Raw genomic sequence first — 9566 nt, 5'->3', positions numbered from 1 at the left:
GATCAAACCGTGGAGAAATTGAAGTTGATTCTGGATGTTTCAAGGCCTGCCAATGACTGGGAAACGATTAGCGATGCTCTGAGAATGTGTTGGAATCTTTAAATCTCCTTGAACTAATCCCAATCTCCAAGAACAATTTCAATTTTTCTTGAATCTTGTGAGCTCGAGTTAGGGTTCTTTGCAGCTGCCAATCCTTGTCTTTTTGATCTGAATAAGTCTTGATAATTATAGGGATTGATTTTAGGTTAAAAGCATGAAGCAAATCCAATTCAATCTTGATATTGAAATTTTATTGAAATTTGATTTTTCAATCTTTCCAAAATTGTCCAAATTTGTTCCTTCTCTCACCAATCTTATTTTCCACGAAATTGAATCAAGTATATGGTTTAATTGATGATTGAATTTGTTTAGAATTCTCTCTCAAATCAAATATTTGCTTATCACCTTAATTATTTGATTTATATTATATTTTAAATGAATAAATTTCAATATAAAATCAAATAATCATCACAAATTCGTGGAAATTGGATTTTAAGTCTTGGATAACTTGAGGATCAAGATTGAGTAAAAAAAGATTGGGCCCATTTGCAAAAAAACTCATTTTGGACCTCATTTATTTCGCAATTTTCACTCAAAATTGTCCAACTTTGACAAGGCATATCTCCCTTAATTTTTAAGATATGGGAGAGTTCTTGGACTTTTTGGAAAGATCAAGATGTCCTCTACAAGACACTTTGAAACCTTTTTTCCATTTGGATATTTTATCTTGATGATATGGGCTTTGACAAAAATTGCTTTTGGTTGACTTTCAAAAAGGACCTATAATCTTTTGGACCATATCTCTTAAATGAAGCATTTTTGGCCTTGGCTTTAGAGAGACAAAGTTGTAGATAATTCAATTTCCTTCAAAATAGGATTTAGTTGGGAAATTTTTGAAGGATAGAAAAACACTTAGAAAGGGGGGGATTGAATAAGTGTGACTTTAAATCTTGGACGATAAAAATAAATTGCACAATTATTTTTATCCTGGTTCGCTGTTAACGAAGCTACTCCAGTCCACCCCCGCAGAGATGATTTACCTCAACCTGAGGATTTAATCCACTAATCGCACGGATTACAATGGTTTTCCACTTAGTCCACGACTAAGTCTTCTAGAGTATTCTGATCACAACTTGATCACTCCAGGAACAACTGCTTAGACAACTTCTAAGACTTTTCTAGAGTCTACTGATCAACCTGATCACTCTAGTTACAAACTGCTCAGCCAACTGCTAAGACTTCCTAGAGTATACTGATCACACGATCACTCTAGTTCCTTACAACTTAATGTAATTCTAAGAGTATTACAAATGCTTCTTAAAAGCTATAATCACAAACTGTGATATTTCTCTTATCGTTTAAGCTTAATCTCACTAAGATATTACAACAGCAATGTAGTGAGTTGATGAAGATTCTGAGCTTTGATTGAATAGCGTTTCAGCAAGTTTATTTTCGTTCAGAGTTGTTAAGAAATTGGTTAACCTTGCTTCTCATCAGAACTTCATATTTATAGGCGTTGAGAAGATGACCGTTGAGTGCATTTAATGCTTTGCGTGTTCCGTACAGCATTGCATTTAATGTTATACGCTTTTGTCAACTACCTCGAGCCTTGTTCACGCTGTGTCTACTGACGTTGCCTTTAGTAGCTTTAACGTTCCTTTTGTCAGTCAGCGTAGTCTGCCACCTGTACTTCCTTCTGATCTGATGTTTGTGAATACGACGTTTGAATATCATCAGAGTCAAACAGCTTGGTGCATAGCATCTTCTGATCTTCTGACCTTGAAGTGCTTCTGTTGCGTGATACCATCTTCTGATCTTCAATGCTTCTGATCTCATGTTCTTCTGATGCTTCCATAGACCCATGTTCTGATTCTGCTTCGACCATCTTCTGATGTCTTGCCAGACCATGTTCTGATGTTGCATGCTGAACCATTTGAGACACATCTTCTGAGCGCTGAATTATGCGTACTCTTTATATATTTCCTGAAAGGGAAATTGCATTGGATTAGAGTACCATATTATCTTAAGCAAAATTCATATTATTGTTATCATCAAAACTAAGATAATTGATAAGAACAAATCTTGTTCTAACAATCTCCCCCTTTTTGATGATGACAAAAACATATATAAATGATATGAATTTGCGATCAGAAAGAGTAGACGGCAAAAGACAAATTACACAGCTATAGCATAAGCATATGAATATGTCTCCCCCTGAGATTAACAATCTCCCCCTGAGATAAATAATCTCCCCCTGAAATAAATACTCGAAGAACTTTGATAAAAGACTTCCCTGATTATTTCGGTAGAGACGATCATATAAGCTTCTGCCTTCAGAGAATTCATAGCTTCTGACTTCTGCTTCCATTGGACAGCTTCAGAACTTGAATTTCTTTAGATCCTTAGAACACTCACAGCTTCTGATTCCTGCTTCCATCGTGGACAGCTTCAGAACTTGAATTTCTTTGATCTTCAGAACATTCACAGCTTCTGACTTCTGCTTCCATTCAGGACAGCTTCAGAACTTGAATTTCTTTGATCTTCAGAACATTCACAGCTTCTGATTTCTGCTTCCATTCAGGACAGCTTCAGAACTTGAGTTTTCTGGATCTTTTAGAACATTCACATCTTCTGATTTCTGCTTCCCTCGGATAGCTTCAGAACTTTGAATGTCTACCATTCATCACTTCATGCTAGATTTGTATCAGAACATTGTTGAATGTACCAGAGCATCATCAGAGCATCTCTACATCCTGAAATGTTACAGAACAAAAACTAAACGACAAAAGTCAGCATGAACGAGTTAGAACATAAAATGTATGTTTGAACACATTATATGTATCAGAGCCATATAGGCTGAAATAATGTATCAGAGCAAATAATGTATCAGAGCCATAACATTATATGTATCAGAGCAAATAGAATTTTGTCAGAACAGGATAGACAATGATATTCAAATTCTATTATCAGTGCTTCTGATTCATTCTTCTTTCTTGCTTCTGATCTCTGAAGCTTGACAGTACTCAGCTTGCTTCAGTTTCCAAGAGCTTATTCCTTTTACAGAATAACGCTTCTTATGGTTTTGCTTCTAGTGTTTGCTTCTGAAGATTCACTTCACTTCTCTGTACCTGCAAAACACTTAAACCATGTAGAACTTGCAGTTCTTGTTAGAGAATGTGTGGGAGCCTTTTTACCCAGCAACTGATAGATTTAATCAAATCATTTATCATTTATCTTCTCCCCCTTTTTGTCATAACATCAAAAAGAATATTTAAAAAGATTCAGATGTATAAAACGACAAAAGAAAACATTTACTGGAATGTAAAACACAAAGAAACTTTTCATTGATAATCAAAAGATATTACAAAAGGTTCCTATGTTTAACAAGATGAGAAACATTCCTAGCAAATACAAAGTAGAATTTCCAAAGAGGAAATTACTACAAAAATTAAAAACAGAACCCTAGCTAGACACGCTCTGTGTCAACCCATCAAGAATCCCGGAGGACTTCTTGTCTTCCAGACTGAAACCTCCACTGTAGGAGAGATCCCAGAACCAAGGAGGAAGTGAGGGACAGTTCACAGACAGAGAGCTAATGTTGCAAACGGGGCTTTTCCTCAACATAGACGTTGAGCCTATCTTCCCACAACTCAAGAAAGTCTTCTGTCTTTGGATGAAAGTTGATAACAACATCAAAGAAGGATCTGACTTGAGAGGTATTAGAAGAGCCATCCCGAGATGCACAGAGATCTGTCGCCTTTGAGTCATGGAGCTTCAACAGGCTTAGGGTGAACGCTAGGTTTTGAGAGAAGAAATGAAAAACGAGAGAGAGAGAGAGAGAAGGAAAAAAAAACTTTTAAGAGGAAAACAAAGAGATAGGAAACCAAAAACCATTTTGAAGAGTATTTAAAAGAAAATAAAGTGAAGCAATTTAAGAAAAACATTTAATGTTGCGTGAAAAGAGGAGAAATAATAAAGACAAATGAGGTGACTAGCACAGTTACCTATGGTCGGTGTCCTTTCAACTGCACGCACGTTTATCCATGAATAGTAACGACAGGTTTACCATCCCGAGATAAAACGTAACAGCTGTTTTGCTTTAAAAGAGGTTCTGAATCAACTTAGACAATGAAACGTTAGTAATAACCGAATCAATTTCTAAACGATTTCAATCAGAACTTCTGATAAAAAAAAATTATTTTCATTTCAGAAGATACTCATACATGAGAACTTCTCATCTTCTCATTCTGGGCATAAGTCCATACTGATGTTCTTCAGAATGAACTTAAACCTATCTTCAGCCAGGGGTTTTGTAAAGATATCAGCCCATTGATGGTCTGTATCAACAAAGTTTAAAGATATAACACCCTTCTGAACATAGTCCCTTATGAAATGATGTTTAATCTCAATATGTTTAGCTTTTGAATGAAGAATAGGATTCTTAGATAAACATATAGCAGAAGTATTATCACAGAATATAGGAATGTTACTCTCAAATATCTGATAATCTTCCAACTGACTCTTCATCCAGAGCATCTGTGTACTACAGCCAGCAGCAGCGACATATTCTGCTTCTGTTGTTGATAGAGCAATAGTTGCTTGCTTCTTGCTATACCAAGAGATCAAATGACTTCCAAGAAATTGGCAACTTCCTGAAGTACTTTTTCTTTCAATTCTGTCTCCAGCATAATCAGCATCACAGAATCCTACTAAGTTGTATTCTTTAGATTTTCTGTAAACTAAACCAACATTAGTAGTACCTTTCAGATACCTTAGAATTCTCTTAACAGCAGTTAAATGAGATTCTCTAGGATCTGATTGGAATCTAGCACACAAACAAACACTGAACAGAATGTCAGGTCTAGAAGCAGTCAAATATAGAAGAGATCCAATCATACCTCTGTATAACTTCTGATCTACCTTCTTACTTACCTCATCCTTACCTAGGATGCATGTTGGATGCATAGGAGTTTTGGCTTCTTTGCAGTCCAGAAGATTAAACTTCTTCAGAAGTTCCTTCACATACTTGGTTTGGTGAACATATGTTCCTTCTGATGTTTGATTTATTTGTATTCCAAGGAAATACTTGAGTTCTCCCATCATGCTCATTTCAAACTCAGCCTGCATAGACTTAGCAAACTCCTTTCCAAGTGTAGCATTAGATGTTCCAAAAATAATATCATCTACATATATTTGACAGATTAAAATATCCTTTTCAAAGGTTTTACAAAAGAGAGTAGTGTCCACTTTGCCTCTAGTGAAACCATTATCTAGAAGGAAAGAACTTAAGCGTTCATACCAAGCTCTGGGAGCTTGCTTCAATCCATATAATGATTTCTTTAGTTTAAACACATGATTCGGAGACATAGAGTCTTCAAAACCAGGAGGTTGATGGACATAAACTTCTTCATCTATATAACCATTTAAGAAGGCACTCTTAACATCCATCTGATAGAGAGTGATGTTATGTTGAGTGGCAAAAGAAATTAATAGACGAATAGACTCTAACCTGGCCACTGGTGCAAAGGTTTCTGTATAGTCAATCCCTTCTTGCTGACTATAACCCTGAGCCACCAATCTGGCTTTGTTCCTTACCACCTCACCTTTCTCACTGAGCTTGTTTCTGAAGACCCATTTTGTACCAATTATATTGAATCCATCTGGTCTAGGAACAAGATCCCAAACATCATTCCTTGTAAACTGATTCAGTTCTTCTTGCATAGCAATTATCCAGTCTGGATCTTCTAGAGCATGATCAACAGAAGTTGGCTCGATCAAAGATACAAGACCTAATTGACAGTCTGCATTGTTCCTAAGGAATGCTCTTGTTCTGATTGGATCATCCTTCTTTCCAAGAATGACATCTTCTGGATGACCAGAGATGAGTCTGGATGATCTTCTGACAGATGGTTCTTCAGAAATACTTAGATTGTCCAGAGAAGCTGATACTTGATCTTCAGATTCCTTGCTTCTGAGAAGCTCTGCTTCTGATGCATTGCTTCTTGGCTCAACAACTTCTGATATGTCAATATCATAACCTGCAAAATTATCAACCTGCTTTGGTTTTTCAGAACCAAGCTTATCATCAAACCTGATATTGATTGATTCTTCTACAATCAATGTTTCAGTATTGTATACTCTGTAGCCTTTTGAGCGTTCAGAATATCCAAGAAGAAAACATTTTTGAGCTTTGGAATCAAACTTACCAAGACGATCTTTAGTGTTCAGAATAAAACATACACATCCAAAAGGATGGAAATATGAAATGTTGGGCTTTCTATTCTTCCACAATTCATAGGGAGTCTTATTTAGAATAGGTCTGATAGAGATTCTATTCTGAATATAGCATGCAGTGTTTATTGCTTCTGCCCAGAAATGCTTAGCCATATTGGTTTCATTGATCATGGTTCTGGCCATTTCTTGCAGAGTCCTATTCTTTCGCTCTACAACTCCATTTTGTTGTGGAGTTCTAGGACAAGAGAAATCATGGGCAATACCATTTTCTTTGAAGAACTCTTCAAAGGATCTGTTCTCAAATTCACCACCATGATCACTTCTGACCTTTATGATTTTACACTCTTTTTCAGATTGAATCTGAATGCAGAAATCAAAGAACACTGAATGAGTCTCATCCTTGTGTTTCAAGAATTTTACCCACGTCCAGCGACTATAATCATCTACGATGACTAATCCATATTTCTTTCCTCTGACAGATGCTGTTTTGACTGGTCCAAACAGATCAATGTGCAAGAGTTCTAATGGCCTTGAGGTAGAAACAACATTCTTAGACTTGAATGCAGGTTTGGAGAACTTGCCCTTCTGACATGCTTCACAAAGAGCATCTGATTTGAATTTCAGATTAGGGAGTCCTCTGACAAGATTCAGTTTGTTAATCTGAGAGATCTTTCTCAAACTAGCATGACCTAATCTCCTGTGCCAGACCCACTGCTCTTCAGAAACAGACATAAGACAAGTCACCTTCTGACTCATAAGATCTTGCAGATCTGTCTTATAAATGTTGTTCTTCCTCTTGCCTGTAAATAGGATTGAGCCATCCTTCTGATTTACAGCCTTGCAAGACTTTTGATTGAAGATTATATCATAACCATTGTCACTTAATTGACTGATAGATAAGAGGTTATGAGTTAATCCTTCTACAAGAAGTACATTAGAGATGGAAGGAGAGTTACCAGACTTTATAGTTCCAGAGCCAATTATCTTGCCCTTCTGATCTCCTCCAAACTTGACTTCTCCTCCAGACTTAAGCACCAGGTCTTGGAACATAGACCTTCTTCCTGTCATGTGTCGTGAGCATCCAGAGTCCAGGTACCATGACATGTTGTGCTTTGTCCTTCTTGCAGCCAAGGATATCTGCAATAGGAATAATCTTATCCTTAGGTACCCACATTTTCTTGGGTCCTTTCTTGTTAGATTTTCTCAAGTTCTGATTGAACTTGGGTTTGACATTATAAGCAATAGGAGGAACAGCATGATAATTTTTAATATGAGTTTCATGATATTTCCTAGGTTGTGTCACATGCTTCTTGGTGTGTGTTATGTGAAAACTTTGTGCATGTGAAGTGTGCCTAATATCATGAGAGTGGCCATACTTGAACTGATCATACAATGGCTTGTATGTGAGTTTCATTTCATCAACAGGTTCAAGTTTGTATGGGGTTTCACCCTCATAACCAATGCCAACTCTTTTGTTTCCGGATACGGCATATATCATAGAGGCTAGCTGACTTCTGCCAATACTTCTAGATAAGAACTTCCTGAAACTTAAATCATATTCTTTCAGAATATGGTTTAGACTAGGAGTGGATTTTTCTGAATTAGAAGGAGATCCAACATCATTGGATAATTTTAAAAGTTTATCTTTCAATTCAGAATTTTCCAATTCAAGCCTCTTTGTTTCAAATTCAAATAGCTTTTTCAGCTTTTTGTATTTAATACAAATCTGAGACTTGGATTCCAGAAGTTCAGTTAATCCGGAAACTAACTCATCTCTAGTAAGTTCAGAAAATACCTCTTCAGAATCTGATTCTGATGTAGATTCTGATCCGTCATCTTCTGTCGCCATCAGCGCACAGTTAGCCTGCTCATCTTCTGAATCATCTTCTGACTCATCCCAGGTTGCCATAAGACCTTTCTTCTTATGAAACTTCTTCTTGGGATTCTCCTTCTGAAGATTTGGACATTCATTCCTGAAGTGTCCTGGTTCATTGCATTCATAGCACATGACCTTCTTCTTGTCAGATCTTCTGTCATCAGAAGATTCTCCATGTTCAAATCTCTTTGAACTTCTGAAGCCTCTGAACTTCCTTTGCTTGCTCTTCCAGAGTTGATTTACCCTTCTGGAAATCATGGACAGTTCATCTTCTTCTTCAGATTCTGATTCTTCAGGATCTTCTTCTTTGGCCTGAAAAGCGTTAGTGCATTTCTTGATATTAGATTTTAATGCAATAGATTTACCTTTCTTTTGAGGCTCATTTGCATCCAGCTCAATCTCATGGCTTCTCAAGGCACTGATCAGCTCTTCCAGAGAAACTTCATTCAGATTCTTTGCAATCTTGAATGCAGTCACCATCGGACCCCATCTTCTGGGTAAGCTTCTGATGATCTTCTTTACATGATCAGCCTTGGTGTATCCTTTGTCAAGAACTCTCAATCCAGCAGTCAGAGTTTGAAATCTCGAAAACATCTTTTCAATGTCTTCATCATCCTCCATCTTGAAGGCTTCATACTTCTGGATTAAGGCAAGAGCTTTTGTCTCTTTGACTTGAGCATTTCCTTCATGAGTCATTTTCAAGGACTCATATATATCATAGGCTGTTTCCCTGTTTGATATTTTCTCATACTCAACATGAGAAATAGCATTCAGCAAAACAGTTCTGCATTTATGATGATTCCTGAAATGCTTCTTTTGATCATCATTCATTTCTTGCCTTGTCATCTTTACGCCACTGGCATTTACTGGATGTTTGTAACCATCCATCAGAAGATCCCATAGATCGCCATCTAGACCAAGAAAGTAACTTTCCAGTTTATCTTTCCAGTATTCAAAGTTTTCACCCTCAAATACCGGCGGTCTTGTATAACCATTGTTACCGTTGTATTGCTCAGCAGAGCCAGATGTAGATACAGGTGTAGGTGTAGACTTTTCACTTTCATCAACCATCTTTTACTGAAGCGTTTTTCTCTTCCTGAATCTTTTCTAAACACGGTTAAGTGCTTGCACCTTAGAACCGGCGCTCTGATGCCAATTGAAGGATAGAAAAACACTTAGAAAGGGGGGGATTGAATAAGTGTGACTTTAAATCTTGGACGATAAAAATAAATTGCACAATTATTTTTATCCTGGTTCGCTGTTAACGAAGCTACTCCAGTCCACCCCCGCAGAGATGATTTACCTCAACCTGAGGATTTAATCCACTAATCGCACGGATTACAATGGTTTTCCACTTAGTCCACGACTAAGTCTTCTAGAGTATTCTGATCACAACTTGATCACTCCAGGAACAACT

The sequence above is a fragment of the Vicia villosa genome, linkage group LG3, assembly GCF_029867415.1.
Source record: "Vicia villosa cultivar HV-30 ecotype Madison, WI linkage group LG3, Vvil1.0, whole genome shotgun sequence".
Taxonomy (NCBI): domain Eukaryota; kingdom Viridiplantae; phylum Streptophyta; class Magnoliopsida; order Fabales; family Fabaceae; genus Vicia; species Vicia villosa.
This window is presented reverse-complemented; position numbering follows the sequence as displayed.